The sequence below is a fragment of the Pristiophorus japonicus genome, unplaced genomic scaffold (assembly GCF_044704955.1).
Source record: "Pristiophorus japonicus isolate sPriJap1 unplaced genomic scaffold, sPriJap1.hap1 HAP1_SCAFFOLD_47, whole genome shotgun sequence".
Taxonomy (NCBI): domain Eukaryota; kingdom Metazoa; phylum Chordata; class Chondrichthyes; family Pristiophoridae; genus Pristiophorus; species Pristiophorus japonicus.
This window is the reverse complement of record NW_027254374.1, coordinates 5,100,198-5,127,037: the sequence shown is the minus strand read 5'-3', so window position 1 is coordinate 5,127,037 and position 26,840 is coordinate 5,100,198. Positions and strand designations below refer to the sequence as shown.

At 46.3% G+C, this 26,840-nt stretch overlaps 2 non-coding genes across 2 annotated transcripts; one reads left to right on the top strand and one right to left on the bottom strand.

Moving 5' to 3' along the window:
- Positions 1–3,328: 3,328 nt before the first annotated feature.
- On the top strand, positions 3,329–3,401 carry trnak-cuu (transfer RNA lysine (anticodon CUU)). The gene has a single exon. It is a non-coding gene; the product is annotated as a tRNA-Lys (tRNA).
- Positions 3,402–5,518: 2,117 nt separating this feature from the next.
- Positions 5,519–5,591, bottom strand: trnak-cuu (transfer RNA lysine (anticodon CUU)). The gene has a single exon. It is a non-coding gene; the product is annotated as a tRNA-Lys (tRNA).
- Between the last annotated feature and the right edge of the window lie 21,249 nt (positions 5,592–26,840).

Here is a 26,840-nt window from a genome sequence, read left to right as displayed (position 1 = left end):
ATGTAACTCGCCACTTCCTGACCTTCAGATCGCTGGCACGTGTAGAACCGATACCTCGCCATAGCACGCTCTCCCTCGGGTTAAGATGCTCCCGAACCAGTGTACACAGCTCCTCATACGATTTGTCTGTGGGTTTCACCGGAGCCAGAAGATTCTTCATGAGACTGTATGTCTGAGCCCCACAGATTGTGAGGAGGACAACTCTCCTTTTTGCATCACTTCCTTCTCCGTCCAGCTCGTTGGCTACAAAGTACTGGTTTAGCCATTCGACATAGGCTTCCCAGTCCTCACCTTCCGAGAATTTCTCCAGGATGCCCACAGTTTGCTGCAAGTTTGTGCTGGATTCATATACTCGTCGCCAGTTATTGTGTTCCTAACACAGATGATGCTGCACATGGGAGGTTAAAGTAACAGTGACCTCAGTCTTTCATAAGACACTCCAAAGTGAGGAACTGGCCTTAGGGGCCGGCTTATATACAGTGCTCCCAAATGGTGCTGGGATGCCTTGGGACTTAAGGGGATGAGCTCCCTTGTGGCAGAACATGGGAGTGCATGCTTTACAGATACACAACACATACGTTGCCTCAACGTTGATTTCTGCCATCATCACTTGTGTTTAACCTTCGCCGCACCTCCGCCACGATCTCTCACCGTTCCTCCACCACAATCTCACACCGTTCCTCCACCACGATCTCTCACCGTTCCTCCAGCACGATCTCTCACCGTTCCTGCACCACGATTTCTCACCGTTCCTCCGCCACGATCTCTCACAGTTCCTCCACCACGATCTCTCACAGTTCCTCCATCACGACCTATCACCGCTCCTCCACCACGATCTCTCACCATTACTCCGCCATGATCTCTCACCATTCCTCCACCACAACCTCTCACCGTTCCTCCACCACGATCTCTCACCGTTCCTCCACCACGATCTCTCTTCACTCATCCACAACGAACTCTCACCGTTCCACCACCACGATCTCTCAACTTTCCTCCACCACGACCTATCACCGCTCCTCCACCACGATCTCTCGTCACTCCTCCCCCACGATCTCTCACCGTTCCTCCACCACGATCTCTCGCTGTTCCTCGACCAGGACCTCTCACCGTTCCTCCACCACGATCTCTCACCGCTCCTCCACCACGATCTCTCACTGTTCCTCCACACTGACCTTCCCGCTCCTCCGCTGTACCTGGGTTCCGCCGATGTTCCTGCCCACGCACCAAACGGCGACCTGGGTTTTGATGACGTGCAGCACTGGACCAAGGCCTCGCTCTGTCAATCCCTTGTGGTGGCTGGTGTGCAATGGTCACACCACGTTAAAACAATCCACCCACAGGCATCTTCCACCCTTTGATTGGAGTTCAGAACTGGAACATCGGGTCCTACATTGAAACACCTGTGAACCCATGTGGAATTAAGCCTTCCTCGGTCGAGGACCCGCCTATGATGATGATGATGATGATGTGTGGGTCCTTACCAAATGCCTGCTGGAAACCATCAGATTAAATCTAGTAAGACCCGTCCCTTGATTCAGTTTTCACTGACCTTGCCTTAGGAAGGCTATATTGGCTTTGGAGGGAGCACTGTGCCGGTTTCCCAGAATGATACCTGGATTCCAAGGTTTAAATTAAGATATGAGATTACACCCACTGGAAATTAGAGGGTCGAGCTGTGATTTGATCAAAATTTTCAAGATAATAAGGGAACAGATAGAGAAGATGGAGAGAAATGATTCCCTCTGGTTGGGGAGTCCCAGACTCGTGGCCATAGTCTAAATATTAAAGCCAGATGTTTCAGGAGTGAAATTCGGAAACATTCCAACACACACAGGGTGGGAGAGGTTTGGAACTCCCTTCTGCAAAGGTCAGTTAGTGCTGGGTCAGTTGTTCATTTTACATCTCATTTTGACCAAAGGTATTAAGGAATGTGGGCCAAAGGTGGGTATATGGAGTTTGCTCACAGACCAGCCATGATCTCATTGAATGGCGGAACCGGCTCAAGGGGCTGAATGGGCCTCCTCCTGTTCCTGTGTAGCAGGCTTGAGGGGCTGAATGGCCTCCTCCTGTTACTGTGCAACAGGCTCGTGTGGCTGAATGAGCCTCCTCCTGTTCCTGTGTATCAGGCTCGAGGGGCTGAATGGGCCTCCTCCTGTTCCTGTGTAACAGGCTTGAGGGGCTGAATGGCCTCCTTCTGTTCCTGTGCAACAGGCTCGAGGGGCTGAATGGGCCTCCTCCTGTTCCTGTGTATCAGGCTCGAGGGGCTGAATGGGCCACCTCCTGTTCCTGTGCAACAGGCTCGAGGGGCTGAATGGGCCTACGCCTGTTCCTGTGTAACAGGATCAAGGGGTTGAATGGGCCTCCTCCTGTTCCTGTCCAACAGGCTCGAGGGACTGAATGGGCCTACTCCTGTTCCTGTGTAACAGGCTCAAGGGGCTGAATGGGCCTACTCCTGTTCCTGTGTAACAGGCTCAAGGGGCTGAATGGGACTATTCCTCTTCCTGTGCAACAGGCTCGTGGCGCTGAGTGGGCCCACTCCTGTTCCTGTGTAACAGGCTCGAGAGGCTGAATGGGCCTACTCCTCTTCCTGTGTAACAGGCTCGAGGGGCTGAATGGGCCTCCTCCTGTTCCTGTGTAACAGGCTCAAGGGGCTGAAGGGGCCGCATCCTGTACCTGTGTGCAAGTTCTGTAAAACAAAGGGAGGTGATATGAGAAAACATAAACGAAATGGTATTGTGTTAAAAGGGAAGCAGAAGGATTGAGTGATTTACACACAGAAATCTTTGAAGCTGGGTAGATAAGTTGCTAAGTTGTTTAAAAAGAATACAGGCCCCTTGGCTTGAAATGTAGTGAAATAGAGGACACCAGCGAGGAAGTTATACCATACCTTTTCAATCCCGGTTTAGGCCTCAGTTGGAGAACTGTTTACTGTTCTGAGCACCACAATTTAGGAAGGATATCAATGCATTGGAGAGAACGTAAGAAATATATCAGAAACATTTTATATTGGTGTTGAAGACACAAACACAGGCATTCATCGAGAATCAACCTGCAGGTGACCACACACAGATTAAAGAGCCAGAGAACCGAAATAATCGGTAAACACCGGCAAATAGACAAGAGATATTGACAAGGACTGAAAGCACTTTGCGATCAATAATTGACGGCCCAGCTGTGGTTAACGACACGGCTTTTGATGATTGATCTCCGTACAAGCCTTGAAGTTCAGGAGAACCGGTTTCGTGGTTTGAAGCTCGAGATAAACCCACGGGGCGATGCCAACAGGCGCCTGGCAGCAATCAGCGACAGGAAGATGCAATTTATGCAGGCCCGGCTAGCTCAGTCGGGAGAGTATAAGACTCTTAATCTCCGGGTCGTGGGTTCGAGCCCCATGTTGGGTGAATTATTTTCCTTAAACTTTTATGGTGCTTTCCCAGGAAAACATCATAAATGAACCCATAATTTTCTTTTGCATAATGAAAGAAATGCGAACTGAGGGAGAGTTGATCATTTAATCATTAATTCTGTGCTCTGTATAAGAACACAAGAACCAGGAGCAGGAGTCGGCCATTTGGCCTTTCGAGCCTGCCTTCTTTTGCACTGAAACAAATTATAACCGTGTTTTTAAATGAGCAGTGCGAGATATTTATAGGGCAAATTTCAATGCTTCACAAAACCATTCCTTTCGCTACAGCCAACCAGGGTCGGTTCCCAGTTTGAGAAGCAACTTTGATATCATTCTTTGCACTTGAAGTGGGGTCATTCTATTAAGTTCGATGGATGCACTTCAGAGTGGTGTCAAACAAATGAGTTTGCAATTAAAAACACTGAATGTCAGGAGTGGGATTTGAACCCAAATTTCCAGATGAGACTGTGAATTGAACAAAGCACCTGAGACCGCTTGGCCATCCTGACTGGTGGAAGTTCCAGGTACAAGTTATTGCTCTGGAAAATTTCAGACCGGGCACTTGTTCAGTGTGACTGGAAGGCCCAGTGACCGGGATAGCCTCTCCCCCGGGGTTTTCCCGAGCCTGTGCTCGGTGTGTTGGGAGCTTTGGTTCGGATCCGAGGTCGCTTGCATCATGTGACAATGCACCTCGGACTGCTCTTGTTCCATTTTATCGCACATTAGTTTTTGGTTCAAAATAATATCAGAAGTGGGACATGAACCCACATCTCCAGAGGAGACAATGACCTGAACACAGAACGGCCATCTTGCCTATTTAGTGCTGTGTGCGGCTCCCAGCAGGTTGATTTTGAACTTTTGTGTCCTGTCACATGAAATAAATGAGGGCAGCAGGCGTATCGCTGCCTGACACCGGGGAAACAGTGAGACAGACGTTGCATTGTGATCAGGTTTAATCACAGCAATATCTGCTGTCAGGAGCTGAAAAGGAGGAAGAGCTGAAAAAACACAAGAAAAAAGCTAAGAAATGTCAGCAATTGTGGTAAACTCTTTAATGTGTTTCCTGCTCGTTTCGTGGTGCGGTCCTCACAGAGGGAGCCCAGATTCAGAAAGTAACTCTTTCATTCAAAATCTTTAAAATAATGACATGCAACTAATTAAACTGTGTGTCGGGGGATGGGGATGGATGAAGATTATTTGTTTTATTCCCCACTCATTAACCGACAGCGTTGTTTTGTAGAATTGCTACTGAGGGAGAGTGGAAACTTCAATAACTGAACTTTAATTATTTAAGGATTTTGAATCATTGATGAAGTTTTCTCCCCAATCTTATTTTTCTCACTCTGTCTGTTGAAGACTGGTTAAAAATGTTCAGTGCTCATGCGACAAGGAACCTGGGGCGACTTTTGTTCAATTTATTTCACAGCAAAAATAATCTCCAAAATAATGTTTCCACCCGTGCTCGAAACAGAGACCTTTCGCGTGTAAGACAAACGTGATAACCACTACACTACAGTTAAAGTAATCTAAGGTATAAAACCAGAGCTTTAACCTACAGAGCTGGCCGATACTTCAGGAGCTGGTTTTACGAGAATAGAATGAAGGTGCTCTATTTCGGAAGGCTGTGAGTTTGGCAGGAATTGATCTCGTGTTTCCCAGACTTCATACATCGGAACAGGAGATGGCCATTTAGCAGCGAGTGGTTAGGATCTGGAATGCACGGCTTGAAAGGGCGGTGGAGGCAGACTCACTCTTATCTTTCAGACGGGAGTTGGATAAGGATCTGAAGGAAAAACAATTGCAGAGCTACAGAGAAAGAGCGGGGGAGTGGGACTCGCTGAGAGTCGGCACGGGCTCGATTGGCCGAATGGCCTTCCGTGCTGTAACCATTCCATGATTCGATAAGTTAGTGGCACATTTCATAGTGTGGGTGGGAGCACAACTTTGCAAAGGGCCATGGATTGAGTCGGCAAAACTAGAGGCATCTGATTCAGGAGATTCGTGGCGCGGCGAAATTTCGGAGTTCAATGACTTTGAAAGGAACATTTTTTTTTGTGCCGTTTCGGTCAGAGGTTTTCCATGAAAGCAACATTAAATGAAAAGAAATATAATCGCCCAACGTGGGGCTCGAACCCACGACTATGAGATTAAGAGTCGCATGCGCTACCGACTGAGCTAGCCAGGCTTTTGTCCAACGCACTTTTTTATCACTCATTGCAGCCAGGCGCCTGTTGGCTCCGCCCCAGATGTTGAATCTTGCTGTTGAAGAACTGCCAGGGTCTTCTTGAATGGTGGACCAGGCTCGAGGGGACGAATAGCCAACTCCGGCCCCGAATCCTTACGTGTTTATGATTAGCTCCTTCAGGGTAAACGAGCCAAAGAAGTACAGCGGAAACGTTACAAGGACACCCGCAAAGTCTCCCTGGTAAAGTGCGACATCACCACTGACACCTGGGAGACCCTGGCCGCAGACCGCGCGAGGTGGAGAAAGTCCATCCGGTAGGGCGTTGAGCTCTTTGAGTCTCGACGCAAGGAGCATGAAGAGACCAAGCGCAGGCAGCGGAAGGAGCACGCGGCAAACCAGTCCCACCGACCCCTTCCCTCGACGTATGTCTGTCCCACCTGTAACAGGGTCTGTGGCTCTCCTATCGGACTGTTCAGCCATCAAAGAACTCACTTTTGGATGGAAGGAAGTCCTCCTCGATCCCGAGAGACTTCCTCTGATGGTGTCTATGATTTGCGGTACACTGCGGAAACATCTCCACTTTCAGCACCAGATTACCAGAATTAAACCCAATGGCATCGGCACAAAAGCTCCTCATCTGCTCAGAGCAAAATATATCATATGACAATAGAATTTTATGAATTAATTAATGATGTTTAAATCAATGGTTCTTTTTTTTTGCATTGGAGATGCACAAAGATGTGTAAAATAGATGAACTATTTTTTTATAAGGTTTTGAATTAAAAGTACAATTTCCCTGACCGCGAATCGAAACGGGGCCGCGGCGGTGAGAGCGCTAAATCCGAACCACTCGACCATCAGGAAACCCAATTTGGACACAGAAGCAGTGGTTTTGTCGAGGTTCACATCGAGCAGCTCCGTAACACAGGACTCTGTGCTCACGGGCTGTTACGAGGGACACACACATCACCTGTTGCTGGAGGGCTATCAACTCAATCAAAGTGACCACGACGTGATTTGAACACGTAACCTTCGGATTTGAAGTCAGACACACTACCGTTGCTCCATCAGACCTACACAGTGAGCTGGAGATGTTTGTCTATATGAAGGTTCTGTAATACAAGAGGCTTTAAAAACTCCGCCCATTCCCATCAGGTATCACAAGTAGCGCTCACCTGACAGGCACCGTATAGTTTCTTCTTAAACTTTTCTTTTGCTTTCACGGGAAACCATCATAAATTAACCCCTCGCCTTCTTTTGCACAATCAAACAAATGCTAACTCAGGAACAGTCCATACTTCAATCATTTGTCTTGTGCTTTGCATCTTAACTCGAAAACCATATCCCATTTTACTCACTGTATTGTAGTTTCCTGGTTCAAAATCTTTATTGCCGATGACACCACGAATCTGGGGCAACTTTTATGAAATTTAACAGCACCGGTTAATTCCTACCGTGCACACAAAATATAATCAGTAGTGAAGAAAAAATCCCACCGTGCGTATTTTCAGATTCAACGCAGCAGCATTTCAAATAAATTTTACACTGAAAAGATTTGCAAGTGTTGCTTGTATTTGTGTCTTTAATTAAACTTTGTGGCGTCTGACTCCCATTCATGCCACTGCTGAATAAGAAAGGAGTGTTTACATTGACTAGACTGCACTGCCCCTGATATTTGTGAGCTCATCCTTTATATTCATTGCTTTCTCACCCTTTGATGGGCTGCAGTGTAGCGGATATCACGTTGGCCACACATCGAGTACTGTTGAGGGGGATGACTCATCAGGGGAGGGCAGCAGCAGCCAAGTTCATGGCACCATGGCTGGCTCTGCTGCAGAGAAGGGCAGGAAAAAGAGTGGGACAGCGATAGTGATAGGGGATTCGATTGTAAGGGGAATAGATATGCGTTTCTGCGGCCGCAACCGAGACTCCAGGATGGTATGTTGCCTCCCTGGTGCAAGGGTCAATGATGTCTTTGAGCGGGTGCAGGACATTCTGAAAAGGGAGGGTGAACAGCCAGTTGTAGTGGTGCACATTGGTACCAAAGATTTAGGTAAAAAAAAGGGATGAGGTCCTACGAGATGAATTTAAAGAGCTAGAAGTTAAATTAAAAAGTAGGACCTCAAAAGTAGTAATCTCGGGATTGGTACCAATGCCACGTGCTAGTCAGAGGAGAAATCGCAGGATAGCTCAGATGAATACGTGGCTTGAGCAGTGATGCAGCAGGGAGGGATTCAAATTCCTGGGGCATTGGAACCGGTTCTGGGGGAGGTGGGACCAGTACAAACCAGACGGTCTGCACCTGGGAAGGTCCGGAACCAAAGTCCTAGGGGGGAGTGTTTGCTAGTGCTGTTGGGGAGGAGTTAAACTAATATGGCAGGGGGATGAGTACCAAGGCAGGGAGACAGAGGGAAACAAAATGGAGACAGATTCAAAAGACAGAAAGGAGATGAGTAAAAGTGGAGGGCAGAGAAACCCAAGGCAAAAACCAAAAAGGGCCACTGTACATCCAAATTCTAAAGGGTCAAAATGTAATAAAAAGGCAAGCCTGAAAGCTCGGTGCCTCAATGCGAGGAGTATTCGAAACGCAGGAGAGGGCTCTAAACTAGAGTGGTTGAGAGCGCAGATAAACAGGACCCCAAGAAAGAATGCAAAAGGCAGGAGGCAACAGAGCAGAGTAGCACTGGGGTAAGTGTAAACCACAAGGTGATAGGAAGGGACAATATGTATGAATATAAAGGGGCTGCAGGAGGGGTCAAAACTAAAAATCATGGAATAAAAACTAGTATTAAATACTTTACCTAAATGCACGCAGCATTCAAAATAAAGTAAATGCGTTGACTGCACAAATCATGACAAATAGGTATGATTTGGTGGCCATTACAGAAACATGGTTGCAGGGTGGCGAAGACTGGGAATTAAACATACAGGGGTAGCTGACAATTCGGAAAGATAGACAAGAAGGGAAAGGAGGTGGGGTAGCTCTGTTAATAAAGGATGATATCAGGGCAGTTGTGAGAGATGATATTGGCTCTAATGAACAAAATGTTGAATCATTGTGGGTGGAGATTAGAGACAGTAAGGGGAAAAAGTCACTGGTGGGCGCAGTTTATCGGCGCCGAAATAATAACTTGACGGTGGGGCGGGCAATAATCAAGGGAATAATGGAGGCATGTGAAAAAGGAACGGCAGTAATCATGGGGGATTTTAACCTACATATTGATTGGTCAATTCAAATCGCACGGGGTAGCCTGGAGGAGGAATTCATAGAATGCATGCAGGATTGTTTCTGAGAACAATATGTTACAGAACCGACAAGGGAGCAAGCTATCTTAGATTTGGTCCTGTGCAATGAGACAGGAATAATAAACGATCTCCTAGTAAAAGATCCTCTCGGAATGAGTGATCACAGTTTGGTTGAATTTGTAATATAGATTGAGGGTGAGGAAGTAATGTCTCAAACGAGCATACAATGCGAAAACAAAGGGGACTACAGTGGGATGAGGGCAGAGTTGGCTAAAGTAGACTGGGAACACAGACTAAACGGCAGCACAATTGAGGTACAGCAGAGGACTTTGAAGGAGCTCTTTCATAGTGCACAGCAAAAATATATTCCAGTGAAAAAGAAGGGCAGTAAGAGAAGGGATAACCTGCCGTGGATAACCAAGGAAATAAAGGAGAGTATCAAATTAAAAACCAATGCGTATAAGGTGGCCAAGGTTAGTGTAAAACTAGAAGATTGGGAAAATGTTAAACGACAGCGAACAATGACTAAGAAAGCAATAAAGAAAGGAAAGATAGATTACGAAATTAAACTTGCGCAAAACATAAAAACAGATATTAAAAGCTTTTACCGATATATAAAATGGCAAAGAATTACTAAAGTAAATGTTGGTCCCTCAGAAGATGAGAAGGGGGATTTAATAATGGGAAATGTGGAAATGGCTGAGATCTTAAACAATTATTTTGCTTCGGTCTTCACAGTGGAAATTACAAAAACCATGCCAGAAATTGCAGGTCACAGGAATGTGGGAAGGGAGGACCTTGAGACAATCACGATCACTAGGCGGGTAGTGCTGGACAGGTTAATGGGACTCAAGGTAGACAAGTTCCCTGGTCCTGATGAAATGCATCCCAGGGTATTAAAAGAGATGGCGGAAGTTATAGCAGATGCATTCGTAATAATCTTCCAAGATTATCTGGACTCTGGGGAGGTACCAGCGGATTGGAAAGCAGCTAATGTTACGCCTCTGTTTAAAAAAGGGGGGAAAAAAAGGCAGGTAACAATAGGCCGGGTAGTTTAACATCTGTCGTGGGGAAAATGTTTGAAACTATCATTAAGGAAGAAATAGCGAGACATCGAGATAGGCTTAGTGCACTCAAGCAGACACAGCATGGATTCATGAAGGGGAAATCATGTTTAACTAATTTACTGGAATTCTTTGAGGATATAACGAGCATGGTGGATAGAGGTGTACCGATGGATGTGGTGTATTTATATTTCCAAAAGGCTTTCGATAAGGTACCACGCAAAAGGTTACGTCTGAAGATAGAGGTACGCGGAGTCAGAGGATATGTATTAGCATGGATCGAGATTTGGCTGGTGAACAGAAAGCAGAGAGTCGGGATAAATAGGTGCTTTTCAGGTTGGAAATCGGTGGTTAGTGGTGTGCCACACGGATCGGTGCTAGGACCACAACTATATGCAATATACATAGATGACCTGGAAGAGGGGACAGAGTGTAGTGTAAAAGAATTTGCAGATGACACAAAGATTAGTGGGAAAGCGAGTTGTGTAGAGGACACAGAAAGACTGCAAAGAGATTTGGATAGGTTAAGCGAATGGGCTAAGGTTTGGCAGATGGAATACAATGTCGGAAAGTGTGAGGTCATCCACCTTGGGAAAAAAAACAGTAAAAGGGAATATTCTTTGAATGGGGAGAAATTACAACATGCTGCGGTGCAGAGGGACCCGGGGGTCCTTGTGCATGAATCCCCAAAAGTTAGTTTGCAGGTGCAGCAGGTAATCATGAAAGTGAATGGTATGTTCGCCTTCATTGCGAGAGGGATGGAGTACAAAAGCAGGGAGGTCCTGCTGCAACTGCATACGGTATTGGTGAGGCCGCATCTGGAGTACTGCGTGCAGTTTTGGTCACCTTACTTAAGGAAGGATATACTGGCATTGGAGGGGTTACAGAGACGATTCACTCGTTGGTTCCGCAGATGAGGGGGTTATCTTATGATGATAGATTGAGGAGACTGGGTATTTACTCGATGGAGTTCAGAAGGATGAGGCGTGATCTCATAGAAACATTAAAATTAATGAAAGGGATAGACAAAATAGAGGCAGAGAGGTTGTTTCCACTGGTAGGGGAGACTAGAACTAGGAGGCACAGCCTCAAAATACGGGGGAGCCAATTTAATACCGAGTTGAGAAGGAATTTCTTCTCCCAGAGGTTTGTCATTCAGTGGAATTATCTGCCCAAGGAAGCAGTTGAGGCTAGCTCATTGAATGTATTAAAGTCACAGATAGATAGATGTTTAACCACTAAGGGAATTAAGGGTTACGGGAACGGGCGGGTAAGTGGAGCTGAGTCCACGGCCAGATCAGCCATGATCTTGTTGAATGGCGGAGCATGCTCGAGGGCGAAGATGGCCTACTCCTCTTCCTAATTCTTATGTTTCTTATGTTTCTTATGGAGTAGGCGTCGACTACAACCAAAAACATTTTTGAAAGGACCTGCGTAGTCCTCATGTATGCGTGCCCAAGGCTTGGTGGGCCAGGACCAGGGGCTAAGGTGGGCTTCCCTTGGCGCATTAGTCAGCTGGGCAAACGTGTTGCACCTGCGAACACAAAGTTCCAGATCTGCGTCTATCCCTGGACACCAAATGTGTGACTTGGCAATTGCCTTCATCATGACAATGCCCGGGTGCTCATTGTGGAGTTCTCTGATGAACACCTCTCTGCACATCTGGTTTCTACGCAGTTTCCCCACAGTAGGCAATCGGCCTGTATCGAGAGTTCATCCCTGCGCCGGTAAAATAGTTTAACTTCCTCAGGACATGCCCTGTACGTGGCAGCCCAGTCCCCATTCAGGACACATTTCTTGACGAGAGACAATAGCGGGTCTCTATTTGTCCAGACTTTAATCTGCCGGGCTGTCACGGGTGAGCCTTCACTTCCGAATGCTTCAACAGCCATGACCATCTCAGCACCATGCTCGGTAGCCCCCTCAGTGGTGGCGAGTGGGAGCCTGCTGAGTGCATCGGCGCAATTTTTGGTGCCCGGTCTGTGCCAAATTGTGTAGTCATAGGCGGCTAACGTTAGTGCCCACCTCTGTATGCGGGCCGATGCGTTTGCATTTATGGCCTTGTTGTCGGCCAAAAGGGACGTTAGGGGTTTGTGATCTGTCTCCAGTTCAAATTTCCAGCCAAACAGGTATTGGTGCATTTTCTTTACTGCATATACACATGCGAGCGCTTCCTTTTCTACCATCCCGTATCCCCTTTCTGCCTGGGACAGACTTCTGGAGGCCTAAGCTAGCGGCTGTAACTGACCCTTGGCATTGACATGCTGCAACACATCCGACACCATCGGACGACGCATCGTTACACAAGCTTCTTACATGGGTCATATAGCGTTAACAGAGTGTTGGAACATAACAAATTGCGTGCTCTATTAAAAGTCCTTTCCTGGCTGTCCCCCCAGACACATTCGCGAACTTTGCGTAGGAGCACGTGTAGCAGCTCTAGCAGTTTGTTCAATTTGGGAAGAAAGTTACCAAAATAGTTCAGGAGCCCCAGGAACGAATGCAGCTCCGTCGTGTTGCGGGGTTTGGGTGCTCTCTGGATCGCTTCCGTTTTGGAGGCAGTAGGGCTGATCCCGTCTGCTGCTACCCTCCTCCCCAGGAATTATCCCTCTGGAGCTGTAAAGATGCACTTCGCCTTTTTCAGTCGCAGCCCTATCCGGTCCAGTATGCGTCGCATCTCCTCCAGGTTGTGGAGGTGTTCTTCAGTATCGTAATCCGTGAAGAGGATGTCGTCCTAAAAAACCACCGTCCCTGGAATCGACTTGAGGAGGCTTTCCATATTTCATTGTAAGATCGCAGCAACCGAGCGAATCCCGAACCGACATCTGTTGTTCTCAAACAATCCCTTGTATGTCGTGATGGTGGTCAGCTTCTTCGGCTCACTCGGCAGCTCCTGGGTCATGTCAGCTGAGGTCAGGCCTAATTTTGAAAAATGTTTGCCACCGGATAGCGTCACAAAGAGGTCCTCCGCTTTCAGTAGCGGATACTGGTCTTGGAGTGACACCCAATTGATGCTGGCCTTGTAATCACCACATATCCTGACCGACCCATCCGCCTTGAGCACCGGCACAATCTGGCTCGCCCAGTCACTGAATTCGACTAGGGAGATGATGCCTTCCCTTAGCAGACGGTCCTATTCGCCTTCTGTCGTTTCCAGCATCACATACGGTTCTGCCCTGGCCTTGAGGTGTACTGGCCTGGCGTCCGGGTTTATGTGAATCACTACCTTGGCCCAAATGAAAGTGCGGGGTTGAAATAATGAGTCAAATTTGTCCAGGATCTGTGAGCATGATACTCGCTCCACAGAGGAAATTGCATTGACATCGCCAAATTTCCAGTTCATGACAGCAAGCGAACTTTGTGGGTCACGAATACTGTGGCGCTGCCTAGCACCGGAATGATCTCCTTTGTGTATGTTCTTAGCTGTGCGTCAATCGGCGATAATTTTGGCCTCCTGGACTTGGACGCCCACCACTTTTCGAACTATTTGATACCCATCAGGGACTGGCTGGTCCACGTGTCTAGCTCCACTGATAATGGGATGCCATTGAGGAGCACGTTCATCATTATCGGTGGCGTCCTGGTGTATGAACTGTATCCGTGCTCCACATGAACTCGCTGAACTTCAGCTTCCAGCGATTTCCTCCAGTGTTCATTTCTGCAATTTCTGAAGGTATTTTGCTCAGCTCTGCAAAGTCCGGCGAAGTGCCTGCCTCCATGCCTCCTACATGAGCTGCTGTTGGAAACAAAAGGTCTCTTGCCAGTCGATCGTCACTGACTGCCACGTGATTGTCCTTGAGTGCACCATATACAGGTGTTGATGGACCTATTACTGGCCGCATTGTCCCTTGCAATGACGTGAATCGCCGTTCAGCTTGCCATTGTCTCTGTCGAACTTCCCCTCTGGGTATGGCTACATATTGGGGCATGCCTGACTGCCCTTGGCTGCCTGGAGAAGTGTGTGATGCTTTAACAATGTTGAATCTCTGTCCCAACCATTGCTTAATACAGTACCTCTTGTCGGTTCAGCTAGTGGCCATGCTCGTGTGGTTTAAATCCCAGTTTCTCATCGCCATTGATACGTCCTTACTATACAGTGTAAATGCACACGAGGCCCATGCTTCAGAGAAGGTCAGTCTGTGACCTGTCCTTTATTTCTTAGCACTCAAGTGATGGAAGTGAGTGGAGCTTCCCCTTTTATACCTGAAGGTCCAGGTTAGGAGTGTCTCCCACAAGTTCACCACATAGTGGTTATTGTTCTCACAGTGTACAACTTAGGTCAGATTATACATGGGTTACAATGCTGATTGAATACATGACAGTCCCGGCCTCACTCACGCTGGAGCTGGGGACGAGTGATCAGTCGATGGGTTGTTTGCGGCTTCGATCTGCTGTTGTGAAGCGAGGCGGAGATGCAGGATCCTTTAATAATCTCTCACAACTCAACTGAAAGCAGCCGGAACGTGCAGCTTTGAGAGGGGCTTTCTGCACCGTCAGGGCTGGAAAAGGGAGGGAGTGAGAGACACTGTGTAGAGTTTGAGTGTGTACAGAACTGTACATAGAAACCAGCCAATGCAACAGGGCTGTGAGACACTGTTGATAGTATAGTATTAGGCAGTCCCTCGTATCGAGGATGATTTGTTTCCACTCTAAAAAGGGATGAGTTCACAGGTGTTTCGATGAGGGACCTGACAATCTAGGTCCCGAACTACATCCTGAAGGGTGGAAGATGCCTGTGGGTGGATTTTTTTAACGTGGGGTGACCGTTGCACACCAGCCACCACACGGGCTTGACAGAGTTTGGTCTTGGTCCAGAGGCAAGGATTACCCAAGACGACCATTGACCAAGCTCTGCTGCATGGACCAATTGTGTGCACATGCGCCGACTATCCATCGAACGCAGAATGGGCTGGCCCGTGCTGTACCTGGGCCCTCGCCTCTATTGAGCCCCGATCACGACGCTCCTGGGCCCCGATCTCTCACCACTCCTCCGCCCCGATCAAAAATGGAGCAGTTAGAAACAGGACATCAATTAGTCTGTCTTATCTTGGAGACATCAAATATCAACAATGTTATTTGAAATATCAAAATATTAAACTCCAGCCGAGTTGAAGGGTTATTAACATCAGCAGAAACAAACATCAACTTTGTTAATATTGAACCATTAATGTCAATTATTCCATTTTTTCTAATATTTAATTGAACAATGTTGAAAATGTTTCCACCCGGTTTCGATCTGGGGATTTTTCGCGTGTTCGGCGAACGTGATAACCACTACACTACAGAAACATTGCGATCCACATACTGCTAGGAACATAACCATAGCTTTAACCTACACAGCAGGCCGATACTTCAGGAGCTGGTTTTTCGAGAATAGAATGACGGTGCTATATTTAGGAAGGCTGTGAGTGTGGCAGGAACTGATCTCGTGTTTCCCAGACTTTACACATAGGAACAGGAGCGAGTGGTTAGGATCTGGGATGCACGGCTTGAAATGGTGGTGGAGACAGATGCAATCTTATCTTTCTGATGGGAGTTGGATAAGTGTCTGAAGGAAAAACAATTGCAGGGCTCCGGGGAAAGGGCGGGGGAGTGGGACTCGCATAGAGTCGGTACGGTCTCGACGGGCCTAATGGCATTCCGTGCTTTAACCATTCCATGATTCGATAAGTAGGTAGCGCATTTCATAGTGTGGGTGGAAGCAGAACATTGCAAAGGGACATGGATTGAGTTGGCAAAACTAGAGGCATCTAATTCAGGAGATTCAGGGGGCACGGAAATTCGGGAGTTTAATGACTTTGAAAGGAACATTTTTGTTTTGTGCCGTTTTGGTCACAGAAATGTTTGTGAAAGGAATTTTTTGCAGAAAGGGATGCAGCATTTAACCTTCTGCCTCAACACTTCTTTCTGGGTGTCAGGTCACATTTCGTTTCAATGTTAATCAATTGCTTTCAGCACATAAGAATTAGGAACAGGAGTGGGCCATCTAGCCCATCGAGCCTGCTCCAACTTCCCCAGCATGGGGAACAATCTACCCACATCTAACCAGTCCTGTCCCATCAGAATCTGATATGTTTCGATGAGATCCCCTCTCATCCTTCTAAACTCCAATGTATAAAGGCCCAGTTGATCCAGTCTCTCCTCATATGTCAGTCCAGGCATCCCGGGAATCAGTCTGGTGAACCTTCGCTCCACTCCCTCAATAGCAAGAACGTCCTTCCTCAGATTAGGAGACCAAAATTGAAAACAATATTCCAGTTGAGGCCTCACCAAGGCCCTGTACAACTGCAATAAGAAATCCTTGCTCCTATACTCAAATCACCTAGCTATAAAGGCCAACATACGATTTACCTTTTTCCTGCCTGCTGTACCTGTATGCCAACTTTCAGTGACTGATGAACCATGACACCCAGGTCTCATTGCACCTCCCCTTTTCCTAATCTGCCACCATTCAGATAATATTCTGTCTTCACGTTTTTGCCCTCAAAGTGGATAACCTCACTTTTATCCACATTATACTGCATCTGCCATGAATGTGCCCACTCACCTAACCTGTCTAAGTCACCCTGCAGTCTCTTAGCTTCCGCCTCACAGCTCACACCGCCACCGAGTTTTGTTTCATCTGCAAATCTACACTCAATTCCTTCATCCAAATCATTGATGTATATTGTAAAGAGCTTGGGTCCCAGCACTGAGCCCTGCGGCACTCCACTAGTCGCTGCCTGCCATTCTGAAAAGGACCCTTTTATCCCGACTCTCTGCTTTCTGTCTGCCAACCAGTTCTCGATCCACGTCAGTATATTACCCCCAATACCATGTGCTTTGATTTTGCACAGCAATCTCTTGTGTGGACCCTTGTCAACAACCTTTTGAAGGTCCAAATATACCACATCCACTGGTTCTCCCTTGTCCACTCTACTCGTTACAGCCTCAAAAATTCCAGAAGATTTGTCAAGCATGATTTCCCTTTCATAAATCCATGCAGACTTGGACCGATCCTGTCACTGCTTTCCAAATGCGTTGCTATTTCATTCTTACGAATTGATTCCAACATTTTCCCCACGTCTGATTCAGGCTAACCGGTGTATAATTACCCGCTTTCTCTCTCCCTCCCTTCTTAAAATGTATTTTTACATTAGCTACCCTCTTGTCCATAGGAACTGATCCCGAGTCAATAGACTGTTGGAAAATGATCACCAATGCATCCACTATTTGTAGGGCGACTTCCTTAAGTACTCTTGGATGCAGAATATCAGGCCCCGGGGATTTATCATCCTTCAATCCCATCAATGTCCCACCTCATAAGGATATCGTTCAGTTACTCCTTCTCACTCGACCCTCGGTCCCCGAGTACATTTGTAAGGTTATTCGTGTCTTCCTTCGTGAAGACGGAACTGAAGTATTTGGTCAATTGGTCTGCCATTTCTTTGTTCCCCAATATAAATTCACCTGAATCCGACTGCAAGGGACCTACAGTTGTCTTCACTAATCTTTTTCTCTTCACGTGTTTACAGAAGCTTTTGCAGTCAGTTGTTATGTTCCAAGCAAGCTTCCTCTCAAAATCCATTTTCCCCCTCCTCATGAAACCCTCAGTCCTCCTCTGTTGAATTCAACATTTCTCCCAGTTCACAGGTTTGTTCCTTTTTCTGGCCAATTTATTTTCCTCTTCCTTGGTATTAACACTATCCTTAATTTCCCTTGTTAGCCACGGTTGAGCAACGTTTTCCGTTCTATTTTTACTCCAGACAGGGATGTGCAATTGCTGAAGTCACCCGTGTGATCTTTAAATGTTTGCCATTGCCTATCCACCATCAACCCTTTAAGTATCCTTGGCCAGTCTATTCTAGCCAATTCACACCTCATACCGTCAAAGTTACCTTTCCTTAAGTTCAGGACCCAAGTTTCTGAAATAACTGTGACACTCTCCATCTTAATGAAGAATTCTACCATATTATGTTACTCGTCCCCAAGGGGCCTCGCACAACAAGATTGATAATTAGTCCCTTCTCATTACACATCACCCAGTCAAGAATGGCCAGATCTCTTCTGGGTTGAGAAAACCATCCATAATACACTCCATGAAATTCTCCTCCAACACATCACTACCATGTGTTTAGCTCAATCACGATGTAGATAAAATTACCCATGATAACTGCTGTACCACCACTGCACACATCCCTTCTTTCTTCTTTGATGCTGTCCCCAACCCGACCACTACTAACCAGTGAGACAGATATTGCAGCAAGTGACTGGTTATTGTGAAACAGCAATTGCTAAAAGAACAATGACCACGACATGATTTAAACACGCAACTCGTTGATCTAGAGTCAGGCGCACTACCGTTGTACCACAAGGCCTACACAGTCGTTAAGGGATGTTCGTCTATATGAGGGTTCTGCAATACAAGGGACTTTAAAATCCCAGCCCATTCCCACCAGGTATCACAAGCAGCGCTCACCTGACAGTCACCGGATGGCTTGTTCGAAAACTTTTATCTTGCTTTCACAGGAATGCATCATTAATTAACCCTTCACCTTCTTTTGCACAATCAAACAAATGCTAACTCAGGGACCCTCCACACTTCAATCATTTGGCCTGTGCTTTGGGGAGCGGCCCGAGAAGTGGAACTGAGTCCATGATCAGATCAGCCATGATCGTATCAAATGGCGCAGCAGGATCGAGGGGCCGTATGGCCCACTCCTGCTCCTATTTCATATGTTCTTATGTATGTTAACCCATTTTACTCTCTGTATTTTAGCTTTCTGGTTCAAAGTGTTCATTGCCGATGACACCAGGAATCTGGTGCAAATGTTATCAAATTTATCAGCGCCGATTATTCCTACCGTGCACACAAAATACAATCAGCAGTGAAGATAAAATCCCACCGTGTGTATTTTCAGATTTAAAGCAGTAGCATTTCAAATAAAGTGAAAGAATTTTATACTAAAAAATTTGCCAAGTGTTACTTGTATTTGTGTCTTTAATTAAACTTTGTGGCGTCTGACTCCCGTTCATGCCACTGCTGAATAAGAGAGGAGGGTTTGACATTGACCAGACTGCCCTGCCCCTGATATTTGTCAGTTCATCCTTTATATTCAGTGGTTTCTCGCCCTTTGATGGGCTGCAGTGTCGCGGATATCACTTTGGCCTCACACGCAAAAGGTCCCCGTGGATCCGTTTTCTCTCACTCAAAGTTATCTATTTATTGGTGAAATAAAGAGCAATTAATGAATAAGGGAGCCCTTTTGCCAGGAGAATAAATAGCAAATAAAAACAGCAAATGCTGGAAATCTCAGCAGGTCAGGCAGCATTTGCAGGGAGACGAAACTCGCCTCCGATTGTTCATCCACAGCAAGTTTAAAAATAATGTTTCTGCCTGGGATTGAACTTAGGACCTATTGCGTGTAAAGCAAACGTGATAACCACTACACTACAGAAACCTCTGGCACAACAGCCCCCTCAGCGAGGAGCAGACCAGTGAGCTCCCTCTGTGCTGATCGGGAATGTGTTGGCTCTCCTGAAACAAATTCTGTCCCACACTGAGAATTCTCAATCCTTCTCCTCCGCTGCCCTTTACAGAAATGTCACGGATCACCAAGCCACCGTTTTCATTTCCACATCCTCACAGTGGGGCCACAGAGGCTCCTACCGTCTCCCCGCTGTCAGCGAACTCACCCAGTTTACAAAATTAAACCCCAATCACGTGCCCGGCAAAGTGCAGAAGAAGCCAGATAGTCTGTAATCTCGGTCTATCACAGGGAGTATTGTTATTCATGGTGATAACAGCAATTATTAAGCGTCTCACAGACCTCAATTATTTTTCTGCGATGAATTGATCGAGGATTGAAACCAGGTTAGTGCGCCGGGTCTTAACCCCTCGAGCACCAGGGAACAGTTACGATACATGTCGAACCAGGTTAGTGCACCGGATCTTAACCCCTCGACCACCAGGGAACAGTTACGATGCATGTCGATATATTTATATATATTTATATATGAACCTGAATGTCAATGGCTACCTACCTAGACCTCGTGGCGCCCACGGTAGTGCGTCTAACTTTGAGTGAGAGAAACGGTTCCACAGTGACGCCTGTCATGTGTTCGACATGGTTACTGCTTGTACTATTACAAGGTGTGCCACCAGAGGGCACATGCAGTGGGAGACTTGTAGCTTACCTGCACAGGTGTGCCTGGCCTAGTATAAAAGGTAGGCCACCAGGTGTGATCCTCACTCTGTGGTTATCAATAAAGGACTCAGGTCACTACTGTTAAATAACGACACATTGTCTCGTGGAGTCATTATCAGAGCATTTGAAGGTATAACAAGGGAGCCAAAAGCCTCAGAAACTGGAAATTCTACCAAAGCATCGAAGTCATGCTGTAGGTGCCTGGGACAACACATTGCTCAAAGTTCTCCACACGTGAAGGCAGAGTGTCGCTTCGACAGAAAGACTGGGCATCTTGCGAAGTCATGCCGACTGAAGGGTAAACCTATTTTTAAAGCTATGACTCCAGCGTTCAAAGCTATGAGTAGAAATCCCAAGAGACTACATAGTATGGAAGACCAACAACAGGACGATGAGATGTTAGAGTTACACATCATCAGGAGTACTAGTTTAACGGACAGTGATTCGGAAAGCATCAAAATCCACATCGATGCGTGATTTCCAACTGGAGAAACCCAAGATAGAGCAGCGAGGCTATTCGGGAGAGTAAATTCCTGTGGTTGGTCATATCACTGTACCGATCGGTGAAATAGAAAGATTAATTTCAGAACTTGACTCGAATAGTTGTGAAAAGAGACAAGTCTGCCTTACAAGGTAGAAATTGATTAAGCTCACTGAAGCTGGATTGTAGTCAGATTTTCTGTGTGGAAGCGAGATTTTCATCAACGGATGAGGTTATCAAGAAGTATCCAAAGGTGTTCTGCGAAACGGACAGTCCGATCCAGGGCTTCAAGGCGAGTGTCAGGGTACAGAAGGACGCTAGATTGGTTTACTACAAGCCCCGTTCCGTACCATATGCACTCAAGGAGAAAGTTGAGCATGAACTCAAAAAACTAGAAGGTGTTAACCGTTACATTGCGGAAACATCTCCACTTTCAGCACAAGATTAACAAAATTAAACCCAATGAGATCGGGAGAAAAGTTCCTCACATGCTCAGGGCAAAATAAGTAATTGTCGTTCTACAAAAGAATGAACAAATTTCAGCACCAGGTCAGACGGAAATGTTAAGCGAGCAGGTGGACTGCTGAATCGCACTTTTAAGGAGTTGGTGGTGACAAAGCAAATGGGTTCTGCCGAATGATTCAATATAAGAAATGTCTGCAATAGGATTCGAACACTATCTGTTGTGACCTGAACACATCACCTTAGACCACTCGGCCATCATTACTATTCAGTGCTGTGTGTGGCCACCTGCAGGTTGATTTTGAACTTTTGTGTCGTGTCACATGAAATAAATCAGGGCAGCAGGCAGATCTCTGCCTGACACCGGGGAAAGAGTGAGACTGACCTTGGAGCAAGGGTCTGGTTATTGTCAAACAGCAAATGAAATATTAATTCTGGAAGAATAACATTGAAACGAAATATGATCCTGACACCCAGAAACAAGTGCTAAGGCAAAAGGATAAATGCTGCATCCCTTCATACAAAAAATTCCTTTCACAAATATTTCTCTGAACAAAACGTCACAAAACAAAAATGTTCCTTTCAAAGTCATTAAACTTCCGAATTTCCACGACCCCGCGACTCTCCTGAATCAGATCCCTCAAGTTTTGCCGACTCCATCCATATCCCTTTGCTCCAAGGTCTGTCTCCCCGTTTCCCCGGTGTCAGGCAGAGATCCGCCTGCGGCCCTCATATATTTCACTCTCTATGAATCTCTCTAATATTCTAAAAGCAGCCATGGTTGTGTGAAGGTTTGTATTCTGTTAATCGTCGCCAATTGTTGTGAAAAGTAGAACACCAGGAGGCTGAGTACTGTGAGCTAAACTTAGTGTGATCTTAGTCTTCTTTATTACAACTCCAGAGTGCCTGAACAACATGGCAGCCAACCTTTTATACTGCTACTGCAGGTGTGGGCAGGTGACCATTAGGACTCCAACATTCACGCCCTCTGGTGGCAAGTATGACATAGTTACATACTTCACATAATTGTTATCGTTAAGAAGTTATAATTCCAATGAATTGCTGAGTCATCAGAAAGGAGCCTGGTTTGTAGGACAAGGCTACATATCAGGAAGGAGCGTAGTTAGATGAGAAGGGAAGTGATACTCTGATGATAAGTTTGGAGAATAAAATGAGTAAATACTGGAAACACTGAGCAGGCCAGGCAGCATCTGTGGAGAGAAAAACAGAGTTAACGTTTCAGGTTAATGACCTTCCATCAGAAGTTGGTCAGTTGTGTTAGGTAATACTCTTAAAAGTTTCAATTGTCACGAAGCAGGGGTAAGGAAAAGATATAAAATGTGGCATTTGGAACAGATAGTTTGAATCCGATTAATGTTTGATCAATTTGTACACCGAGCTGAAAACTGCAACGTGTTTGAGTTCTTCGACTAACATTCGCAAGGTTTGGGTGTAAGTACTATTAAGTGTATTTTTCATTATTGTCTGCTTAATAACTCTGACATTTAATGTTGCGGACCCTATTCCTGCACTGCGTGTGTTCCAGCTCTGTTTGGAGCACCGATCCCTTCAATCCGTCGCTTGCAGGGACAGTTGGATTCACCGTTTCTTTGTTTGGTGAAATTTAAAAGATTGAAAGCGGCGCACATCTATCTGGTCACCTACTCACTACCGCTACACGCTGCTCCCGTGAGATGGTTGCACAGTTACTGTTACAAGCTTGAACGCAGGTACAAGCAGAACTCATTCATAGAAAGTCCAAGTCCCTGAGGCATCTGAATTTTTGCACCAAACTCCTTCGCAACGAGTTGCGGTTCGTGTGGGGTGATTTGGGCACATCTTTCCCCACACGACAACACTTCAAACACAACTCAACGGATGCAAAGCGCTTTGATGCGTCATGAGTTCCTGAAAGGTGTTGCAGAAATGCAAGTCCTTCTTTTCAAAAGTTTGATGCAATTTCAAAATTTTTGGTTAAACTGAGGGCTCGTCCGGGATTTGAACCAGGGACCTCTCGCAAATTTCAAGCAATAACCACGAAGTGAGAATCATACCCCTAGACCAACGAGCCAACTGCTCGATAAACGTGGAGATAAGGTGTAACCATTATTGAAACATTTTTGGTGTGTTGCTGTTCTTGATCGGAGGAGCACATGAGATGGAATCAGTGACTTTGCTTTTTCGACCCGTCTTCTGAAGCACCGCACGGTCCAACTCCGACAGTCAATGAGCTGTTGGGACGTTAGTGTATCCAGGCTGTGTGTGGTCACCCCGAGCACAGCAGAGGGGTTTCTGCATTAGTTCTGGGTGGGGACAGTATCTTTCCCCTTCTCTCTTCCTCTTGTCTATAACCCTGTGCTTTGGTTTCTCTATTTACTCCCCTGTCTCAGTTTCTAGTGTTTAAAAGGGAACAAAAGATAAAATGGGTCTCACTGTGGAACAATTTCTCTCACTCAAAGTTAGACACACTACCGTGGGCAGCACGAGGTCTAGGTAGGCAGCTGTTGATATTCAGGGTCATATATAAATATATATAAATATATGGATATGTATCGTAACAGTTCCCTGGTGGTTGAGAATTAAGACCCGGTGGTCTAACCTGGTTTCAATCCTCGATCAATTCATCGCATAAAAATAATTGAGGTCTGTGAGACGATTAATAATTGCTGTAACCACCATGAATACCAATACTTTCTGTGATAGACCGAGCTTACAGACTATCTGACTTTTCCGGGCATGAATTCCGGGTTGAATTTTGTAAACTGGGTTAGTTCGCTGATCGCGGAGAGAAAGGTAGGAGCCTCTGTGGCCCCACTGTGAGGATGTGGAAGTGAACACGGTGGCTGGGTGATCCCTGACATTTCTGTAAAGGGCAGCGTTGGAGAAGGATTGAGAACATTCAGTGCAGAACAGAAGTTGCTTTCGGTGAGCCAACACACAATGCCGATCAGCACAGACGGAGCTCACTAGTCACCTCCCCTCTGTTGGGGTTATTGTACCAGAGCTTTCTGTAGTTTAGTGGTTATCACGTTTGCTTTACACGGGGAAGGTCCCTGGTTCACTCCCGAGTTTAGTCTCCTGGAAAATGCTGCCTGACCTGCTGAGATTTCCAACATTTGCAATTTTTTCTCCTGGTAAAAGGGATCCCTTATTCCTTGATTGATCTTTATTTCACTTCAATAAATAGATAACTTTGACTGAGAGAAAACGGATCCACCGGGGACCTTTTGCGTGTGAGGCCAACGTGATATCCGTTGCACTGCAGCCCATCAAAGGGTGAGAAACCACTGAATGTAAAGGATGAGCTGGTCAACGTCAAACCCTCCTTTCTTATTCAGCAGTGGCATGAACGGGAGTCAGACGCCACAAAGTTTAATTAAAGACACAAATACAAGTAACACTTGCAAATCTTTTCACTGTAAAATTCTTTCACTTTATTTGAAATCCGACAGCATTGAATCTGAAAATACGCACGGTGGGATTTTATCTTCACGAGTGATTTTATTTTGTGTGCACGATAGGAAAAACCGGTGCTGCTAAATTTGATAAAAGTTGCCCCAGATCCCTGAAGACTTTGAACCAGAAAACTAAAATACAGTGAGTAAAATGGTATATGGCTTTCGAGTTAAGATGTAAAGCACAGGCAAAATGATTTGAAGTAAGGAATGTCCCTGAGTTAGCATTTGTTTGATTGTGCAAAAGAAGGTGAGGGGTTAATTAATGACGGTTTCCCGTGAAAGCAAGAGAAAAGTTTTCGAGCAAACCATTCGGTGACTGTCCGGTGAGCGCTGTTTGTGATACCTGGTGGGAATGGGCGGGGATTTTAAAGCCCCTTGTATTGCAGAACCTTCATACAGACGAACATCTCCGGCTCACTGTGTCGGTCTCATGGTGCAACGGTAGTGTGTTTGATTCCAAATTAGAAGGTTGCATATTCAAATCACGTTAAAGTCAGTGTTTATTTGGATATTTTTCTTCCAGAATTAATATTTCATTTGCTGTTTGACAATAACCAGACCCTTGCTGCAATGTCTGTCTCACTGTTTCCCCGGTGTCAGGCAGAGATACGCCTGCTGCCCTTATTTATTTCATGTGACAGGACACAAAAGTTCAAAATCAACCTGCAGGTGGCCACATAAAGCACTGCATAGTCAGGATGGCCGAGCGGTCTGAGGTGCTGTTTTCAAATTGCAGTTTTCTCTGAAGGTGAGGGTTCGAATCCCACTTGTGACTTTTCTGATCTTCAAGCGGAACCCATTTGTTTTGTCATCACCAACTCCTAAAAAGTGCAATTCAGGAGTCAACGTGCTCGCTTAACATTTCCGTCTGACCTCGTGCTGAAGTTTGTTCATTCTTTTGTGGACCATCAATCAGATATTTTGCCCTGAGCATGTGAGGAACTTTTATCCCGATCTCATTGGGTTTAATTTTGGTAATCTGGTGCTGAATGTGGAGATGTTTCCGCAGTGTAACGGTTAACACGTTCGCCTCACACGCGAAAGCACCTCGGACGGAAATATTTTCTGGAGCTTTCTCATGCATGTTTAGAGGAGAGTTTGTTCTCCTGTGAAAGGTCAAGAGATCATAAGAACGTAAGAGTTACGAACAGGAGTCAGCCATTCGGCCCATTTTCAAGTTTTCAAGATCTTTCCGCCCGGTTTCGGACCGGGGACCTTTCGTGTGTGAGGCGAATGTGATAACGACTACACTTCGGAAACACTATGATAGAATCTATCACAGGATAAAACCACAGCTCTAACCTGCACAGCTAGCCGAGAATTCAGGAACTTGTTTCAAGAGAATAGAATGAGGGTGCTATATTTAAGAAGGCTGTAAGTGTGGCCTTCGACAGCGTGGACCATTTTCCACGCCTCGGGAACCTACTATCAGCAAGGGCAGACATCGAAGACGAGGTCCAACACCGCCTCCAGTGTGCCAGCATAGCCTTCGATCACCTGAGGAGGAGAGTGTTTGAAGACCAGGACCTCAAATCTGGCACCAAGCTTATGGTGTGCAGGGCGGTGGTGATAACTGCCCCGCGGTATGGATCCGAGACATGGACTATATACAGCAGACATCTCAAATCACTGGAGAAATACGTCCAGGGCTGTCTCCGCAAGATCCTGCAAATCCCCTGGGAGGACAGACGCACCAACATCAGTGTTCTCGATCAGGCCAACATCCCCAGCATTGAAGCACGGACCACACTAGGCCAGCTCCGTTGGGCTTGCCACATTGTCCACATGCCCAACACGAGACTCTCTAAGCAAACGCTCTACTCAGAACTCCGACACGGTAAGCGAGCCCCAGGTCGGCAGAGGAAACGTTTCGGCCACACCCTCAAAGCCTCCCTGATTAAATGCAACATCCCCACCGGCACCTGGGAGTCCTTGTTCCTCGGGTTGAGTTGCCTGTGCTGCATAATCCGTGCCGGATCGATCATCCTCTGCCACGTGGTATGTCACAGCACGTTTGCACAATCACTGGAGGTACCACATCGTTGTGCAGCCTTTGCACACGTAGTGCTTGAATCGATATTGATGGGCCCGAGGATTATCCCCGCAGCACCAACACGGTACTGATAGATTCACATCGATCCCCGATGGCGGACTCTGAGTCATCACAGGTATTGCAGCCACAGACGTATAGACCCTGCCATATGCATTTCGGACTGCTAGCGACATCATTTTATGCACAGTACTTGCCGATGAGCTTTGATGTTGAGAAAGTATCTGTTTGGTGTTATCGTCCGTGGCCATGCATGCCTGGGGGATCGCGATGGCCCTGCTCTGGTCTCGGGTTTCAGCAG